The sequence below is a fragment of the Biomphalaria glabrata genome, chromosome 5 (assembly GCF_947242115.1).
Source record: "Biomphalaria glabrata chromosome 5, xgBioGlab47.1, whole genome shotgun sequence".
Lineage (NCBI taxonomy): Eukaryota > Metazoa > Mollusca > Gastropoda > Planorbidae > Biomphalaria > Biomphalaria glabrata.
The window spans coordinates 35,888,216-35,907,410 of record NC_074715.1 but is presented as its reverse complement, the minus strand read 5'-3'; the positions used below and the strand labels follow the sequence as shown (position 1 = coordinate 35,907,410).

Here is a 19,195-nt window from a genome sequence, read left to right as displayed (position 1 = left end):
GCTGATTCAGGCAACCCGCTTCTTGAGGAGTAACTTACGTTACCATATGACATCAGAAATGTGCCTCTATACTTGTGTCGTTCTGAGTATTTCTTGTGTTAAATTCAACTGTATAGGTATGGTTGAGTATTTTCTTGTGTTGTGTTCAATTTAACTTTAAAGGTATTGTTACAAATGAACAGTGATAGGTAGAGGTCAACGTATGACCCCGGCGAGATGACACAGCAGCGAGTGTTTTCTGGAATCTACATGTACAAACAAAGACAGGATGTGACGTGTCCTCACATGTTGTTGCAGGGGACGAACAGATCTAAGTAGGGGGACAGTTACTAATGAACAGTGACAGATAAAGGTCACTACGTGTGACCCCGACTTGATGACACTGCAGCGAGTGTTCTCTGGAATCTACATGTATAAATAAAGACAGGATGTGACGTTTCCTCACGTGTTATTCCAGAAGATACAAGCAGTGTTTGTGCAACTTTGGAGAAGCGATTAGGGACTCTATATAAGCTAGAGAGTTAATGTTAAAGTCAGTCGTGAGTGAGTCGTCGGTACTGTTGTCTACTGTGCGAGACAGTAGAAGAGAAATGTGTACGACTCGATGCAAGTTAACTAGGGTAGAGTTAACAGGAGTGGACTACTGTCGTTAAAGTCTATACAGCGAACTACAGTGGACTTGAGCTGTAAACTGACAGATATTGTACAAGTCTTCTACGCTACATGTTACAGTGACGAATTGTTAGAGTTAATAGTCATTAAAGCTATATGAAACTGAAAGTTTAGTCGTCAAGTTCTTTGCAGTGTTTTTCTTTATGTGCCTACTAATACATTTAGCCAGAAGATTCAGAAATACGTTACAGTATGGTTGAGTTATATTTTCTTGTGTTGTGTTCAATTGAACTGTATAGGTATGGTTGAGTATTTTCTTGTGTTGTGTTAAATTTAACTGTATAGGTATGGTGGAGTATTTTATGCATTATTGCTACGTGGTTGTTTAGTTGTCTGTCCTGAAGTGTCTCTTAGTTGAGTGGTTTAACTAATGTTGCTTTCCCAGTTAAATATGCAAATTTATTTGTTTTAAATCTCGCGGCTCTACTTTACGTCTGTCGTAGTTTGTTTATGTTGTCTTGACTGGAGGAGTCACAACAAAGGACGCATGTTGTAGCTTTGGTCCAACCACGGCTGAAATAGCCTTTTAGTTTTATGTTCTTGTTTGATTGGTGGAAAAAATATTTTCGGGATTTTTAGGACGCCCAAGTACAACCAACATTTGTTGGGTAAAGCAAAGGCGGTTGGTCGTTATGCTGGCCATTTGACACACTCATTAACCAAAGGTCTTAGAAACATATGACCTTTACCTCATTAGCTCCATAGATGGCGAGGTCTAGATGTGATACTTCATACTTTTTTACTTAATAGCTGTATTTCATTATTAATTATTGTATCAACATGTGGGTTCTATTATACATTTTTCATCATTATAAAACCTAGATATTATGGGGGTTTTATAAGATAAGATAAGATGAGATGAGAAATTTCTATTCGTTTTTTTTTTTGTAAATTTTAATAATTGATATTTTTCTGGATGGTAAAACAGATTTCAATATGGTTCCCACGTCTGTCTTTCATTTAATTATCTTTCTATCCGACTAGATTGTTATAATAGCTTGGGCCTTGGTCAATTTATTGTTGTGTACTGGTCGCCAGCATTCTTGTTGTCTAAAGGTAATATAGGTATGCCCACAATGTGGTTGTAGCCATGGTCGCGTCCACTAACAGCTCTAGCTAGAGATTCGAGGTGGAAGATTTTTGTGTATGCCCTAAGGAAACCATTTTTCTGCTTTGATGCATTATGGTCGTTCTACAATGTAAGCATTTCCTTTGTGTTTTGTATGAACCAAGTTCACCAACAAAGTGTTTATCCCTCCACCTCGTTCTATCATTCTGTCTCTCCATTACTCTCCACAGTACTCTCTGGTAGATGCATGAAAGGTTGCATTATACATTCATTTTATTTCTTCAACATCATCTCTCTCTTCTTTCTCTCTTTCTCGCTATTTCTCTGTCTCTCTGTGTGTCTGTCTCTCTCTCTATCTCACTTCTCGCTCTGTCTCTCTCTCTCGCTCTTTTCTCTCTCTGTGTCTCTTGCTCTCTTTTTCTCTGTTAATCTTTTCCTCACACACACATATAGCAAGGCCTGCGAGCACACCTAACTAGCCACAATCACACACACACACATACTTGCGTAGACACACAACCAAAAACAAGTGCATTCTTTCTTTGCTTTCTATCTATTCTGTTGACTCGGGTCCAGAGACTCTATTCGAACCTGTGTGTAGTCTTACCTGCTGGAATTAACAGAATCAGATCAAGGTAAGGAGAGTTTTAAAATAGTTGCTTTTACACCAAAATGAATTCTCCTCATTTAAAGATACATTCCTTCTTTTCTTTTCTTATTTAACTTTAAACTTACGACTTGGAGGGTAAGAGTGAAACTGAAAGGGATGACAGAGTGTGTGTTTGCTTGTGGTTAAGTGTGTGACCACCTGATGACTCGAGAGTCATTCTGTAACTAAGAATCTGTACAATAGAAAACGTGTTTCTGCTAACCAACTACAGACGGTCTTACTAAAGAGAAGATAATTACGTCCAATGAATTAAACTGGTCAGCGCTGCCCGCGATATTATCTGTTGGTGAAAATCTACATAGAAGAATAAAGGAGGAATTGGACATTTATTTTACTCGTGCATTTAGCCATGACATTGTTTTGTCCCCCCCCCCCGCCTCTCAGATCAAAGTAGAATCATCTATATTAGCGTGAGTATAATTTCTGATAATTTCTGATATGATGGGAGTTTGTGTGTGTGTGGGTGTGGGTGGGAGGGAAGTGTATGTGTTTGTAGGGAATTTTTTTTATAACTGTGGGGTTGTATGTTTTGTATGGGGAAAGAGTGCATGTTTATATGGGAAAGGTGTGTGCTTGTCTACGAAGTGTGAGTGTTTGTGTGGGAAAGATGTGTGTTTGTATGAAGAAAGGATTCATGTTTTAGAGGAAGGGTGTGTGTGTGTGGGGGGAGGTGAATGATTATGTGAGAAGTGTGTGTGTATGTGTGTGTTTGTATGTTTTGTGTGAGGAAGAGAGTGCAAGTTTATGTTAGGTGGATGAGTGTGTGTATAGAGGGATGTATGTATACACGTCAACAAGTTATTCACTGAAGACAGAAGTATTAGACCTGAAGTTACCATTCATGCAAGTTATGATTTCCTGTATTACAGGCACGCGTTCATGAGCGTGACCTGCACCTGATTCCAGCAGACTCAACACACTCGCCTGTTGTCTGTTTACTAGGTCAGCCACTTAAATCAGCGTCTAGTTCATCCGACAGGGTCTGGAGGGGGAGTAGCGGAGAGGGGCAAAGAAAAAGGTGGGGAATTATCAGCTCACCATCGGAACTTAAATGTGTTTTCTATCTACAACGGCAAGTCAACAGGCCCCCGCGTGCTTCCCATTCGATTCTTTTAACCGGCTACCTGGTTGCCTCTCACCGGACCTGCCCTCTGCCTGGTTCCAACCTTAGCAGCATGGGTGAACACCGGATGTTAGGGTTCTGTTCTCAATCGCCATCGTCCTCTTTGTACTTTTTCAAACCAACTCTTTAACACTTGGTTCCAGCCTTAGACATTTCTTTACAGGCGAACAAATCACAAAGAGGGGAGACAATACATGTTTTCATTTCTGTATGCTATTTTTATTCCCATAATATGTACGAGGGGGATTAATCCATATTTTTTTTTACAGGTAAGCTAAATTAAATTACTTTTCTGTATTCAGTGATAGAGTGTGCTTACTGTAAAGGTAATATAAATGTATTTTTCTTCAAAGTAAGACCCAAATTTAAACGTTATTTTTGCATAATTTGTTTTATTTATTTAAGTGTGTGTTAGATCATTGACATCAATCTTGAAAATAAAATTTAAAGAAAATAACTCACTATCTCTATAATTACATATTTTCTTAATACCATTATCCCAATATGATGAGAGAAAAACTAAAGTTTGAACAAAGTGTAATTGTATCAATAAGTTAGGATCAAAGTTTGGATTAATTATGTAATTGAATTTGCAATAGATGTAGCGGAAAAAAATCTGAGCAATTAGAAGTATTTTTTTTAAAGCATTTATTCAAAAAAGGGAAGAACGACCTGAATTCGAACTCATGGATTAAGCCTCCTGAAGCCGACATACTAACCAATCTGCTAGTGAGGTGCTTATGAAAATAGAAGATTGTATAGTTATCTATTGTTTGTTGCAAACTTATTTTAAAGCGGCGACCTATTAAGGGGACCAATTCAGCTTAACCCAACACTTTATTCAAGTACAATTTCTTTCACTTGTTCAAGATAACAAAAAAAATAATTAATAAATAATTACCAATAATTAATTAACTAATAGATTTTTTAAAAACTAATTCTTACGTTGTCAGGTCAAAGAAATCATTCTGCAAATTTTCAACTTGATTCGGTAATTGTCGTGGGAGAAAAAACGTGCGCAAACTGTTGGCCAGACAGACATACAGAAAGACAGAGTGAGTGGATAAAAGCTTTGTAAAATATGTTCCCTTACTAATAATTTACACTTATACATGAACGTAATGATTTCAGCATTTGTGTAAAGTTCCATAACTAAAGGGATCTGGTTCTAAATGGCGGCTCGCTCTGCCCTTCAGACTTTTGTCTCAAAAGTACCAGATTCGAACTCCGCCCTTCGTAATTCTCCGCCACCCTTCGTTATTCTCCGCCGTCCTGCAAGACGTTTGTCCTATGACGTAGTAATCTTTATTTCACTTGACAATACTAAAACACTGAATGGCACAGTGGCAAGGGGAGAAACTGGTGTTTTCCCAATAATCAAGGACAATGTAATCCTCTATAATACATTTGTTTGACATGTGTGGGGTCGACTTAAGCAAATATAAATGCGATACTGCTGCATAGATCAACCTTATTAATAAGAGAATATTTTTATACTGCAATGACTTAATGGCATACACAATATGTTCTCTTATCTTATAAGTCAACACGTCTCCCAAATACGAATTCACATTGAAACTTTTAAAGCTAGCACAAAACTCTAAGGACAAAAGTGAAACACTATAAGTATTTAGATTCATAAAATTGTAATTAAAAAAACACACTTGCTTGTTCATATTGGTATGATAGATGCATTGGTTAATATCCCGATCTGGGTATTTATTTAAAAAAAAATATTTATGCATGGATTGTTAATTACAATGAAAAACATTTTTGGTCTCCCCCCCCCCCCCAACTTTGTCTGGACGTTGCACCTTCTATGACAGGGGGTCCGCCCAGCCGACAGTATGTTTAAGTTAAAAATACATGATTAAACTGTATACATACATTTCAACGTAAAAGTTGCATAATTTCAAATGGTTACAATTGCATGTCAAAATATTTTTACAATAAGGAATTTAATTTAATATAATGTAAAGAATAATGCGATTGACTTATGAATCTGCTAGACATCTCTGAAAAGAAGATAACTTTGCTTCACTTTGTGCTGTTTTCAAACCGAAAGCACATTAGCACAGACACATAAACTGAAAGTGACAGAGAGAGAGGGAGAGAGAGATAGGGGCGGGGGAGAGAAAGAAAGTGAAAGAGAGAGAGAGAGAATATGAAAAAAATAACGTGAAAAAAAGAGAGAGAGAATATGGAACAAAGTGAAAAAGAGAGAAAGAATATGGAAGAAATAAAGTGAAAAAGGGGGAGAGAGAATATGATGGAACAAAGTGAAAAGGAGAGAGAAGTTATGAAAGAAAAAAAATGAAAAAGAGAGAGAAAGAGGGAAAGAAATTGAAGAGAGAGAGAGAGAGAGAAAAGGAGTGCTGATCTGTTTTTTTTTTTTTTGTGTTGTTTCATTTGTAGCACATGGCAACAAGAAACTGTTTCCGTGTTTATACAACTGAATGGAAACATTTGTTTGCATCTAGACATCAAATATACCTCTGACTTCAGAGTCAAGTCCCCTAGCAAGTTCTCTTTTAAAAAATACCTCTGACCTCAGAGTCAAGTCCTAGCAAGTTCTCTTTTAAAATATACCTCTGACTTCAGAGTCAATTCCCCAAGCAAGTTCTCTTTTAAAATATACCTCTGACTTCAGAGTCAAGTCCCCAAGCAAGTTCTCTTTTAAAATATACCTCTGACTTCAGAGTCAAGTCCCCAAGCAAGTTCTCTTTTAAAATATACCCCTGACTTCAGAGTCAAGTCCTAGCTAGTTCTCTTTTAAAATATACCTCTGACTTCAGAGTCAAGTCCTAGCTAGTTCTCTTTTAAAATATACCTCTGACTTCAGAGTCAAGTCCTAGCTAGTTCTCTTTTAAAACATACCTCTGACTTCAGAGTCAAGTCCTAGCTAGTTCTCTTTTAAAATATACCTCTGACTTCAGAGTCAAGTCCCCAAGCAAGTTCTCTTTTAAAATATACCTCTGACTTCAGAGTCAAGTCCCCAAGGAAGTTCTCTTTTAAAATATACCTCTGACTTCAGAGTCAAGTCCCCAAGCAAGTTCTCTTTTAAAATATACCTCTGACTTCAGAGTCAAGTCCCCAAGCAAGTTCTCTTTTAAAATATACCTCTGACTTGAGAGTCAAGTCCCCAAGCAAGTTCTCTTTTAAAATATACCTCTGACTTCAGAGTCAAGTCCCCAAGCAAGTTCTCTTTTAAAATATACCTCTGACTTCAGAGGGGGGGGGGGGGCGGCTGGGTTAGAAAAAAAGAAGTTGGAGGGGGAGCGGGGGGGACTTTGGACCAGTGATTGTCTGTTTACCTGGCCATGTTACTCATGTACGTTTTAATTTGAGGGCGTCTTTCTAATTATAAAGTCTGTGATCCAGGCCCATAACCCCCCCCCACACACACACACACACACATACAACTGAGTAAACACTTGCATACACCTTTTTTAAACACTTACACCGACCAACAGGAGGTAGCAATGGCCATAGACTCGGCCCTGCTTCTTGCGACAAGCAGCTAATTTCAAGCTCTCTACAGACTATATACAAATGAATCAGTCTCGGATGTCTGTGCAGACCATACAGGTGTGAAACTTATTTGGATGTCTGCATTGACTATTTACAAATTATCCTTCTGGAAGTATCCAACGTTCAAAAAAGACTCTCTCGATTACAAAATAGACTGCACATGCCCAGATAACAAAAAATATTCAAAAACGTCTGTACTCATAGAATGTAGTTCAGGAACAAGTACTTTTTGTTAAATTAATTTTTATATAAACGGAGCCAAATTCACGTAGTAATGAAAAAAATAATAAAGACAAAATCAAAATAATACCAATAGCAACAAGAGCAAATAATGCAATAGAGAAAACAAAACAAGAACAACAATTTAAAAGTGGATCCGAAATATAATTGTATCCATTGGTTTGGATCAGTCATGTCATTCAAGTTGGAATAGATTTAGACTAAAATCAAGAAATCTGCGCCATTTCAACTATTTTTACCAATTGTTTTTGAATAGCGCTACTTTCTCACTACACTAGGATCTTATCATTTATCTGGACCAACTAGAAACATTTGGGGGGGGGGGGGGGGGGTGGAAGAAAGAAAGGTATATCTGGGGGAATTTTACCGTAATCGCTTTTTTAAAGCGTTTATAAAAACAAAAAAAGGTGGAACGACCTGAATTCGAACTCATGGATTAAATCTCCTCAAGCCAACATACTAACCAATCTGCTAGTGGGGTGCTTATGAAAATAGAAGATTGTATAGTTATCTTTTGTTTGTTAAAAACTTACTTTAAAGTGGCGACCTACAAAGGGGACTAATTCAGCTTACACCACCACTTCAGTCAAGTACAATATTTTTCCCTAGTTCGAAAAATAAATAAATAAATAAATGTGTGTCCGCTAAGCGTGACTATATATATATATATATATATATATATATATATATATATATATATATATATATATATATATATGACATTAACAACATAAACCGTCCATTTCTAGTAAATCTTCGTTTTGAATTTCGGGAGAGACATAAACATTCAAAAATAAAGGAGCATTGGCTTTTGTTACATAGGTCATTGATTTAACGCTCTATCTGTACTAAAGATTCAATACACACGATTGCACCAGTCTACATTTTCTTTCAATCTACCTTTCTTCTACGAAGAAATTTTAAGCTAAAAGTACGAATATTTCAAACTTGTATCTTTTAATTATCGAATTGTTTTTTTTTTTACTATTTACGATTTTCTAGCGAAAAGTTCTATTCTTTCTGTTTTTTAAAATCTGTATTCTAATAGTCTAATACATTTTACGTAATTATTGAATAAAACATATTCGAATACATGTGTTAAATGTCTTACATGTTTCGGAATATCCTCCGGAGCTGAAGATAATCTACTTTCTAGTCCAAACCTCCTGCAGGACAACGCTGGACGGCAGAGGACAGGGTATGAACCCAGGACCATCGAGTTGACCAAACGACAGTCCAACTCGCATACGTTTCATGTGAGCCTCAATCCTTACAGTGTATGCGATTATGAATCATTAAGCCAACATTTTTTAAGATCCTATAGATCCAATAGAATCATTTTTTGTTTTTATAATTCGTTTAAATCCAGGGGCGGGCTGGCTATATGGGCAAACGGGCAAATGCCCGGTGGGACGGTACCAAATGGGCCGGTCTGGTCGCGACCAAAGAAAAAAAAAATTTCAATGCAGACAACTTAAAAAAAAGTGACAGCAGCAAGACACAAAGGCCCGAACATGTTTTATTGTTGTTGTTTTTTTTTAAATTCTTATTACAATTAATTTTGTTTGAAATTCAACAAGAATATCAAGAAAAATACACTATACACTGTACATATTATCATTTGCAAAACGTTAGACCGTACTTTCTGCTATGCAAGAGCGGCATGGACTGCTTTGATGTCTTCGAGGCTGCGTTTGGCCTAATCCTTTTGCTGGTCGGCATGGGCCTTTGATGGCACTCCCTTTTTTTTTTTGCTCCTTCCCTTCCCCGTCTTTTAATGGTTCCAATGAAATTTAACCAAAAAGAGGGTTGAGAGAGGTTAAGTTAGAAAACATTGATATAACGCAGCAAAAGGCGCGACAATTAGCTTCTTAACAATACTTAATAGAAATTAACTTTAACACATACACACAGCCGCGAAATTGCAAACCACCCAACTTATTTACAGCGCAATATGGGTATAAAGCTCTACTTTCTGCGATTTGAAAAGAAAAAGTAAGTTTCTTTTTGTTTATTTTTAATAACATAGATCTAAAAATACTACACTTAAGGCTTACAAAAAAAATATTTAATTAAAAAATAAATCTAGATCTAAATCAATATTTATACTATTATAATTAATGGCAAATTTATGCTTAGTATGAAGTCGTTAATGATGAAAATTATTGCAATAATTTATATAGCGCTGTCACATCCGATATTTAATGAAAGGAGATTTATATTTTAAATAATGGGTCATGGTATCAGGTATATTCATATACAAACCGCGTTTTTGTACTAAGAGGAAGCAAGAGCTTTTCACATTAAGTAAGTGCCTCTTTAACCGTTCTGCTTTCTCTTATCTTTTAATGGAATGGGTTGCCTGAGTCAGCCAGGAAAACCAATGATTTAGCATATTTTAAGTCACAGATCAACATGCATGACTAGATTAACACATGAAATGCGTAAGTCGTAATAGTCTTATTTTTTTAAAAATGTCTGTAATCTATAAGTAATACCAAAAAGCTTCAAAAAATTAGGCTGTTATTGTATTGTTTATAGTTTTCAGACTACATACATGTATAAATAGAATACATTATGTAAGCCTACGAATGGATACATCCAGTTTTCGATGCGTTATCAAACTTTATATATTTTGAAGAGAATTAGGCTAACACCTATAATATAACACATTGGCGTAGCCGGGAGGGGAGGGTCTTCAAACCAACCCTTGCCCCAGACCTCATTGTCTGAAAGGGAAACTTTAGCTCACAGCGCTCCCCCGGACTCCCTAGATGCCCTTTGGCGGTGTGTACTGTCTTTCCACTAATTATAGGAAGAGAGTATTATAGGGTTGAAAAAACTTTGAAAGAATGAAAGATCAGAATGTAATAAAGATTAATTACATATACACACACACTAATATATATATATATATATATATATATATATATATAAATTGTGTAGTGTGGCGAAAATCCCCCCCCCACCCCGAAAATATATGACATGCCATTTGTGGGCCGGTTTATATGGTAATGCCTGGGCCGATTTTGATACCCAGTCCGCCCCTGCTTAAATCAATTCATTCTGTCATTTTGGTCAAAAACTTGTACATCTTTTAAACCTAATAAGTTTATCAATAAGTCTTAATTTGTTTTATATTGGTAAATTTACAAAGCTAACAGGGGTAAGCCTTGCAATAACTAGAATTAGGGGTAGCGATTGAGCGGTGCTTTCCCCTAGTTATAGCTGCGAATTTTCTAAATGTATTTTTGATAATGAACATGTTTGTTAACATACTTGTTAAATGTAAAACGGGACCCATAGGTTTGTATCATACGCAGCAGGGGCGGACTGGGAGTCAAAATCGGCCCGGGCATTTCTGTACATTCCGGCCTACAAGTTGTATGCCACATGTTGAGCGTCCAATCATACCTGACCTCAAAATCATAGTGTACATTTTAATAATGTATCGAAAGTAGTTGGTATATGAATAATTTATTAGATGATTTTGAAACTTTTTGATAAGCGCTCTTACTAAATGAATAAAGTATAACACTTGGAATGGGGAATCTCTTATTGTGAAAATTCTTGCTACCATATACATTAACATTCACATTCAAGACATCTAAAGATCTCCCATTAACGAACATATTGTTTAGGATTCACTTTCACTCCTCGCCATTTTCTCAGACATACGAACTTTAATTTACAAATACAACTCTTCATTCTGTCCATCCCACAAGGTCATGGGGGCGCGGTGGCTGAGTGATTAAGCGCTTCTGCACCTGGGGTCCTGGATTTGGAATCTCGGTGAAGACTAGGATTTTGAATTGTGGGATTTTTAGGGCTCCCCTGGGTCCACCCAACTTTAACGGGTACCTGACTTTAGTTGAGAAAGTAAAGGCTGTTGGTCATTGTGCTGGCCACATGACACCCTGCTCGTTAGCCATTGGCAAAGAAACAGATGATCTTAACATCTGACCTGTAGATCGCGAGGTCCGAAAGAGAAATGTACTCTCATATACTGCTTTCTCAATAACTTGGAAACTTTAAAGCTAGCTACACACAAACACAACAGAACATATCCACTTGTTTTTAATATCCTTGCGTTCAGTAAAACAAATGCTGTCAAGATAATCTGATGTTCTAGCAAAGCCTCTTTGTATTTCGACATAAGTCAATAACTTTGTCGTCTTGGCATTAGTGTTACTTATGGCGTTAAGCCTGTTCATTCGTAAATGCTGTCATTATAAAGGTGGTGAATGACACCGATCTAAATTAGACTAAATAGAGGCCAGACGTAGATCTAGATTTAAATGTATTAAACAATTTGAACAAAATCTATAAATGATTAAGATATAGTTTATCTTCTTACTGCTTAGGGGGTGCAGATTGATTTATTATGTAAACACTAAGAAGTGAATCATGTGAAAATCATAGTACACAATTATCCAGTAGTAAAGTAAGTAAAGTTCCCCTTTCAGATCTTGTGGTCTATATGGCAGATGATGTAAAGGTCATCTGTTTCTGTGGCCTACGGTTTACGAGGGTGTAATGTGGTCAGCACAGCGACCAACCGCTTTTCCCCAACTAATGTCAGGTACCCATTGGAGCTGGGTGGACTTTTGAGATGAACTCCAAATGGTAACAAGACTGAAAGGATTAGTCCTCTCGTAGAGCCTTGGCGAGAAACTCTGCTCTTAGGTAGTGCCTTTAAGCTCCCATACAGGTCAAGTGACTCTGCAGACAAACTATCCCGCAGCTCTCGGAGATGCGAACACTCTTGCAAGAGATGCGCCACTGTCTCAACCGACTCTCCACAGTGTCGGCAACGGGCATCAAAATTTGGCCTGAACCGGGCAGAGTAAGCACCAACAGGGCAGTGCCCAGTTATACTCTGCGCAATGATTGATTGTTCCGACCTTTTAAGCCTCCACCAAGGATCGTCGCGGTCCGGGCGACGCAAATGTTGCCAGACTCCACGGGCTTTGTTGGACTGGGTGGACTCAGAGGCGCCCAAAGATCCCAAAAGTTTTTTTTTTAAAGTTCTTAGGTGATCAGTTAACGTTACTCTAATTATTCCAGAAGAGTTAGAAGAGTCTTATCAAAGACTACGTGTCGTCCTGTATGTGAAAAATAACGCCAAATGATTTTTAAAATGTTATTACTTTAAACGATCAAAACAAGACTATGGCTTGCATATTCCTTGTACATCGGTGAATTCGATGGGGGCAGCCTCTGAGTTTGTGTGATAAAATAAACTCTCTTTGTAATATTGTTTTGCTCAGCATTCCAGCAATAGTTATTATTACTTATTTTCTGCTCCTTCTTTTTTAGATTCTTTTGATTCCATTCAACACATTTCAACACTGTTTATGATAATAATTGAGATTTGTGAAGGACTTCGTAGCGGGTCAACTCCATTAAACAAACAAAAAAAAGAATTTCCATGTGACTGGACATGTCCTCTATAGGAACGTTGTTGTTGATCCCTTCATTACACACTAACTTCGATCTCTATAAGAAATAAATGCCTTAATTTTCTTGTTTGTCGTTTAGTGACGTCTACTATAAGCACTATAGACAGATGAAGGATATTAACGACCATGCTTTAGATTAGTATTAGACTTGAAAAGTGTAACGTTAAATGTTATTTAATCAACGCTCAAAGTGTTGCCTTTTAAGAGTATAATAATGAAACAATTTACTGGCATTCAGGTGCCCTTTCGGCCCACTTGGGTACCGGCCCACCGGGCATTTGCCCGAATGCTCATATAGCCAGTCCGCCCCTGATACGCAGTAATTTAGAGGTCCACTGCAAAGGGTTGAGATGACATATAGTCTGCTTGTCTACTTATATGTAGAATATGAACGGCTGCCTAGCCGTGTGGTATGCGCTCTGGACAGTCATCTTGATAGGCCCGGGCTAGAATCCTGCCCGCCTCCACCCCCACCACCACCGTCCAATACCTTCAATACCTGAGGACCTAAGGCCCTATACGTAGGCTGGATAATATGGCTGATAATATAACAATCGCAGGGCCGGATTATACGAAAATGGCAGGGCCGATTTGAAAAGCAGTCCCCATCAGCTGATAGATGATTTCAACTATGTTTTCAGTCTTGTGTGTACTGCAAGACTGAGTTCATCATACAAGACCATGTTGTAACTCATCTGTTACTTCACTTCTGTGACATTTGTTACTTTAGATTTTGGACTAGTCATTCGGTTGTTTGTGTGACGAATCACCAGCCCTCTCTGCATCCTCGTCTGTGTACACCTTACCATACTCGTGATCGCTCTATCCCAACCAAAGCTTTACCGTAGCAAGTTGTATACAAAGTGCATGGAGAATACTTACTGTAAATATCCTCTTTCTGAATGTTGGTATAAAACAAATAAACATCATTAATTAACAGTGGTGTCAGAAGCGTCATCAATCTAAGTAAACAGCCCCTGTGTTTATGTAGCTAGTGTTACCTTTCGGTGATCTAAATCAAAGTGGTGCAAAATAAACTTTGTGCTAGACGTGTTTTATTCGGGTGTAGACATCTGTAGTTCAGTGAGGCCGCAAGGTAAGTGATCACCACCCAATGACTTATCTCTTTCAAACAATAGATCTAAATTTGTAAATGGTTTAGTTTTGCCATAGATGTGTATGACTTTATGCTGATTGTTGGTATTGTTTCAAACAATAGATCTAAATTTGTAAATGATTTAGTTTTGCCATAGATGTGTATGACTTTATGCTGATTGTTGGTATTGTTTCAAACAATAGATCTAAATTTGTAAATGGTTTAGTTTTGCCATAGATGTGTATGACTTTATGCTGATTGTTGGTATTGTTTCAAACAATAGATCTAAATTTGTAAATGATTTAGTTTTGCCATAGATGTGTATGACTTTATGCTGATTGTTGGTATTGTTTCAAACAATAGATCTAAATTTGTAAATGGTTTAGTTTTGCCATAGATGTGTATGACTCTATGCTGATTGTTGGTATTGTTTCAAACAATAGATCTAAATTTGTAAATGGTTTAGTTTTGCCATAGATGTGTATGACTTTATGCTGATTGTTGGTATTGTTTCAAACAATAGATCTAAATTTGTAAATGATTTAGTTTTGCCATAGATGTGTATGACTTTATGCTGATTGTTGGTATTGTTTCAAACAATAGATCTAAATTTGTAAATGATTTAGTTTTGCCATAGATGTGTATGACTTTATGCTGATTGTTGGTATTGTTTCAAACAATAGATCTAAATTTGTAAATGGTTTAGTTTTGCCATAGATGTGTATGACTTTATGCTGATTGTTGGTAGCCTTGGAAAGATGGTAGTTTCAATCATCCAGCACTTCTATTGTGAGCGTAGTGTCATTCTGTGCCGGATGTCAATCAATTTTTAATTAACAAACTACAAGAATAATAAAATATTTAATGAAATTTATAACTATTATTATATGACACAAAATATTTTCACTCGCCTTTGGTTAAAAAAAAAAGAACTACCTATCCGGTGAACTAAAGGGTCTAAAATGGAACTTAAAAGCATTGTTAGACCAATCTCTTTAAAAAGAATATCCTCTCAGCTAATTAGTTATTCCTTGATGAAACTCGTGTTTCTAATCTCTGAGATTTGATTTTTATTTAAAATAAAACATTCCCCAATCACTTGTACACACATTCAAACTAACAGACAAGAGAGGCAATGCTGCACCAACTCTGTGTTTAGTCGGATCTTTTTGGTTCCATGTAAAGGCAGGCACTTATTTCACACCATTCTTGAAAGTGGTAGAAAAGCTCGCAAACTATAGTCTATGATTCTAAATTTAGCTTGAAAAATAAAAACAACAACATAAGCCTTTGAGTCGGATGTCCACTACTGATGTAAACAGTTGAAGTCTGTCTCGTTACATCCGAGAGACCGGATTTGAGATAGCTCTCGTCACACTTTTGAACCGTAAACAATAGTTATACTAACAAATAGTGTTACTCACACAAGGGGCGGAAGTAAGCTACTGTCAAAATAATAATTTGATTTTGTTACATGAGAGAGGGGGTTTAAATTGGCGAGGAAGACACGCGGATACGGTAGTCACATGACACTTTGAATCAAGTATTGCTAGGAGCCACGTTGACTGTTGATCAACGAATCTAGTTATTCTCAATGCACTGTATTCATGGATTAGGTACAATCCTAGGTCACTGACTGTGTTACTTGATAGATGAGAGACCAATCACGTTTTCTTCACATTCCTCCATTGGTGTGTTTATTTTTTAATTGGACGTTTATATATATGTTGAAAAAAAAATCTGGTTTTGTTCTAAACAAATGTCTCAGTTTAACTCTTTCTCTCCTAACTGACGATACCAACGTTGATTCCACCAGAATGTGATAAATAATTACTTAGAGAAAGAGTTAAAATATCAACTAAAAGCCAATAAACATTTCATCAGATTGTCTTCTAGAAAACTCCGAGTGTTTTGTTTTACATTGACTTTGTCCTGGACACTCCAGTTAAAAAAATATTGGACTGTGACGATCAGTTCAGTTCTAATTGCAGACTAGGACATTTATTCATATTAGTTAAACTAGATATGTAAGTGATAATAAATATTAATTAAAACAAATATAATTACAGTTTTTTTAATTTTGGATAAAGCTAAAACTGAATAGCGCTGGAGTAGAGGATACTTGTATCATTTTTCTGTCTTTAGTGGGTTCAATGGTTAGGCTGGTTAGGTAGTATGTCTTTGATATTAAATGATGTTTCTATTACTATTATTATATTTTTAGGTTAATCACTTTTCAATTGTTTATGATTTAATTCTTGTGAATTATGAGAACTTACAAATTAAAAAAAAAAAGCCCACAAAAGAGGCGAGATGGCCCATAAAAGAGGCACATAGAGCCCAAAAAAGAGGTAAAGAAAAGAGGCCTAAGGCCCAAGGATTCCCATGATGATAAAGCTAAAATTGAATAGCGCAAATTCTGAGGTTTCCTTTAAAAAAAAAAAAAGAGCTCATCTTATTGTTCTCTATTATCGAGTCTTTTATTCGAGCAGGCGCTCAGTAATACATTGTCTTCAAGTCAAAAAAATTCCATTGGTTGCAGTATTTCACATGACTTCAAGCTACTTTGATTTTACTTTACACGCGCTCTCTCTCTCTCTGATCTAGCCAGTCTACTACTAACAATCGGAGTGCAACATCATCTGTTTAATACTAACATTCTACTTCTGACTTAACCAGTGTAGTAGCCTACTAACATTAGGTTTCGATTTCATCAGTTTATTTCTCAGGAAATGATCTGTCAACATCATGACAAACTCCCGCGAAAATCGTGTAATAGTATGACCTTCAAAAATATTACCCCCCCCCTTTTTTTTTTCCCAATATTATTTGACTAAAGTCACCACGCCCCTCCACTTTTTGCCAATGTTTTCTCAGTCTAGCTTATCTTTACATTTATTTTGTAGCCCTTTCTCTCCCCCTGAAACTTCTTTCTGCTAAATCTGACTCCGACAAATCCACTCTTCAACACACCGATGACACTTCGTTAGTGTCTCGTCATGAAGTAGTACTTTAACTTGACTCATTGCGTCTAGCTGTCCGGACATCTACAACAGAATAGTCTCTGGAGACGGACATGTATGTTTTCATAAATTATAAGCAAACTTGAAAGCTGTTATATGATATTAATCTTCGGATATCCCTTGCTGTTAAAAACCAATGTTTAGTTTTGTTATCCAATCTAATGAAATGTTTTATTCACTCACTCATTTCAAGTGTCTTCATTCACGTTCTAATGTTCGGGAGGTACCACTATTTTGAGGCCAGTTTGGCCAGTTGGCCAGGTTTGGTTACTTGCTCTCTCAGGTACATCTGATTCATATTATTAATTAATCAATTTTTGTAAAACGTTCTCTCCAAAACTGATGATTTTTAATAACTTTTAATCAGCAATGAGCCATAGTTAAGTTTGAAAAAACAACTAGTTATTGACTGAATGCCCTGATGTGCAATGTATACTTTTAAATACCAGTATGATATACAAATACAAATTATCACATAATATTCATTTTAATCACTTATATTGTTGTGCATTTAATCTATGACATTGAAAACTTTATTATATAATTCAGTGTTTGAGTTTATTAAACAGGATTAAATATCATTTTGAGTCTATTAGTTTAATCCTATTAAGTAATGAATTATATGTTGAAGAAGTCAAGACGTCAGTTGTGTAGGCTCCATAATAGGTGATCGTGATGGATGAAAAGCCCCCCAGGATAGTGGGATAGCTTTCAGCCGGTGCGGTCACTACCAAGTGGGAGTGTGCTTTCACCAATACATTGCGCACTCACCAGGTAGCGCACCAGTACAGCTGGTGGTCTAACAATACCAGTTAGTGAGTCAGTGGAGTAGACATGTGTGGATTGAAACAAGAGACAATGGTGTGGGTTACAAGACTGATAAAACAGACGATATGAAACAGACCATGTAAAACAGACCATGCACAACAGACCATATAAACCAGTTTAACAGACCATATAAAACAGTTTAACAGACCATATAAAACATAGTTTAACAGACCATATAAAACATAGTTTAACAGACCATATAAAACATAGTTTAACAGACCATATAAAACATAGTTTAACAGACCATATAAAACAGGTCATGCGTAGTAGAAACTTACGTAATATGTAACAAGGGTAGTCACTCAAACTAAATCTCTGTTTAGATGTGATGATTTTTATCAGCTTAAAATCTTTTCTTTGTTGCTTCCTGTCCCACAGCAAGGTAGGTGACGACTTTGTTGCTTCCTGTCCCACAGCAAGGTAGGTGACGACTTTGTTGCTTCCTGTCCCACAGCAAGGTAGGTGACGACTTTGTTGCTTCCTGTCCCACAGCAAGGTAGGTGACGACTTTGTTGCTTCCTGTCCCACAGCAAGGTAGGTGACGACTTTGTTGCTTCCTGTCCCACAGCAAGGTAGGTGACGACTTTGTTGCTTCCTGTCCCACAGCAAGGTAGGTGACGACTTTGGTGATGACCACACTCCGTAATACGTACCACTATTTATATCGAATAACAAAAGAAACATTCAAATACAAGATCTAGGCCGTTTTAGATAGTTTGTTTTCTCTCTTTGATTTGATTATTCGCACGAAAGTGACTTTTTCGTGGTCATTACTGAAACTACAGCTCCAAGCATTGAAAGCAATGAGTAGATCAAATTGACCTTCATGTGTCTGGAATAGTTACATTTTAAATATTCTTTTAATCATCTGCGATCCCTATGCTTACCCCTCTTCAGACACACACACACACACACCCAAAGCAGCTGGCAAACATGATCAACCTTAACTAGAACTCTAAGCTGCAAACACAGACTGATGTTATTCCCTACTCGTGTTGTCAGTTCAAATGTGGAGATGTACAATCAGAGAGAATCCTGGAGGGTTTTTAAAAAATATATTTTAAAGCATAAATGTTGCTACATTGTAGGCTGTTTCTACATTTATAGACTGTTGCTACATTTGTAGACTGTTGCTACATTTGTAGACTTGCTTCATTTGTAGACTGTTGCTACATTTGTAGACTTGCTTCATTTGTAGACTGTTGCTACATTTGTAGACTTGCTTCATTTGTAGACTGTTGCTACATTTGTAGACTTGCTTCATTTGTAGACTGTTGCTACATTTGTAGACTTGCTTCATTTGTAGACTGTTGCTACATTTTAGACTGTTGCTACATTTGTAGACTGTTGCTACATTTGTAGACTTGCTTCATTTGTAGACTGTTGCTACATTTTAGACTGTTGCTACATTTGTGGACTGTTGCTACATCTGTAGACTTGCTACATTTGTAGACTGTTGCTACATTTGTAGACTTTATGTT

The 19,195-nt window shown here is 36.8% G+C and overlaps 2 protein-coding genes across 7 annotated transcripts in view; one reads left to right on the top strand and one right to left on the bottom strand.

Moving 5' to 3' along the window:
* The window catches only part of LOC106064858 (putative tyrosinase-like protein tyr-3), a 29,142-nt gene extending 20,575 nt beyond the window's left edge, over positions 1–8,567 (bottom strand). Inside the window, exon 1 of the mRNA XM_013223506.2 lies at positions 8,417–8,567. The gene's annotated coding sequence lies outside the window, so the exon portion shown is untranslated. The remainder of the gene's footprint in view (positions 1–8,416) is intronic.
* LOC106064877 (uncharacterized) overlaps positions 2,149–19,195 on the top strand; it is a 24,300-nt gene continuing 7,253 nt past the window's right edge. Inside the window, exon 1 of one of the 6 annotated variants that reach the window (XM_013223533.2) lies at positions 2,149–2,376. The gene's annotated coding sequence lies outside the window, so the exon portion shown is untranslated. The other 5 variants (XM_056030011.1, XM_056030009.1, XM_013223525.2 and 2 more) reach the window with 5 other exon arrangements.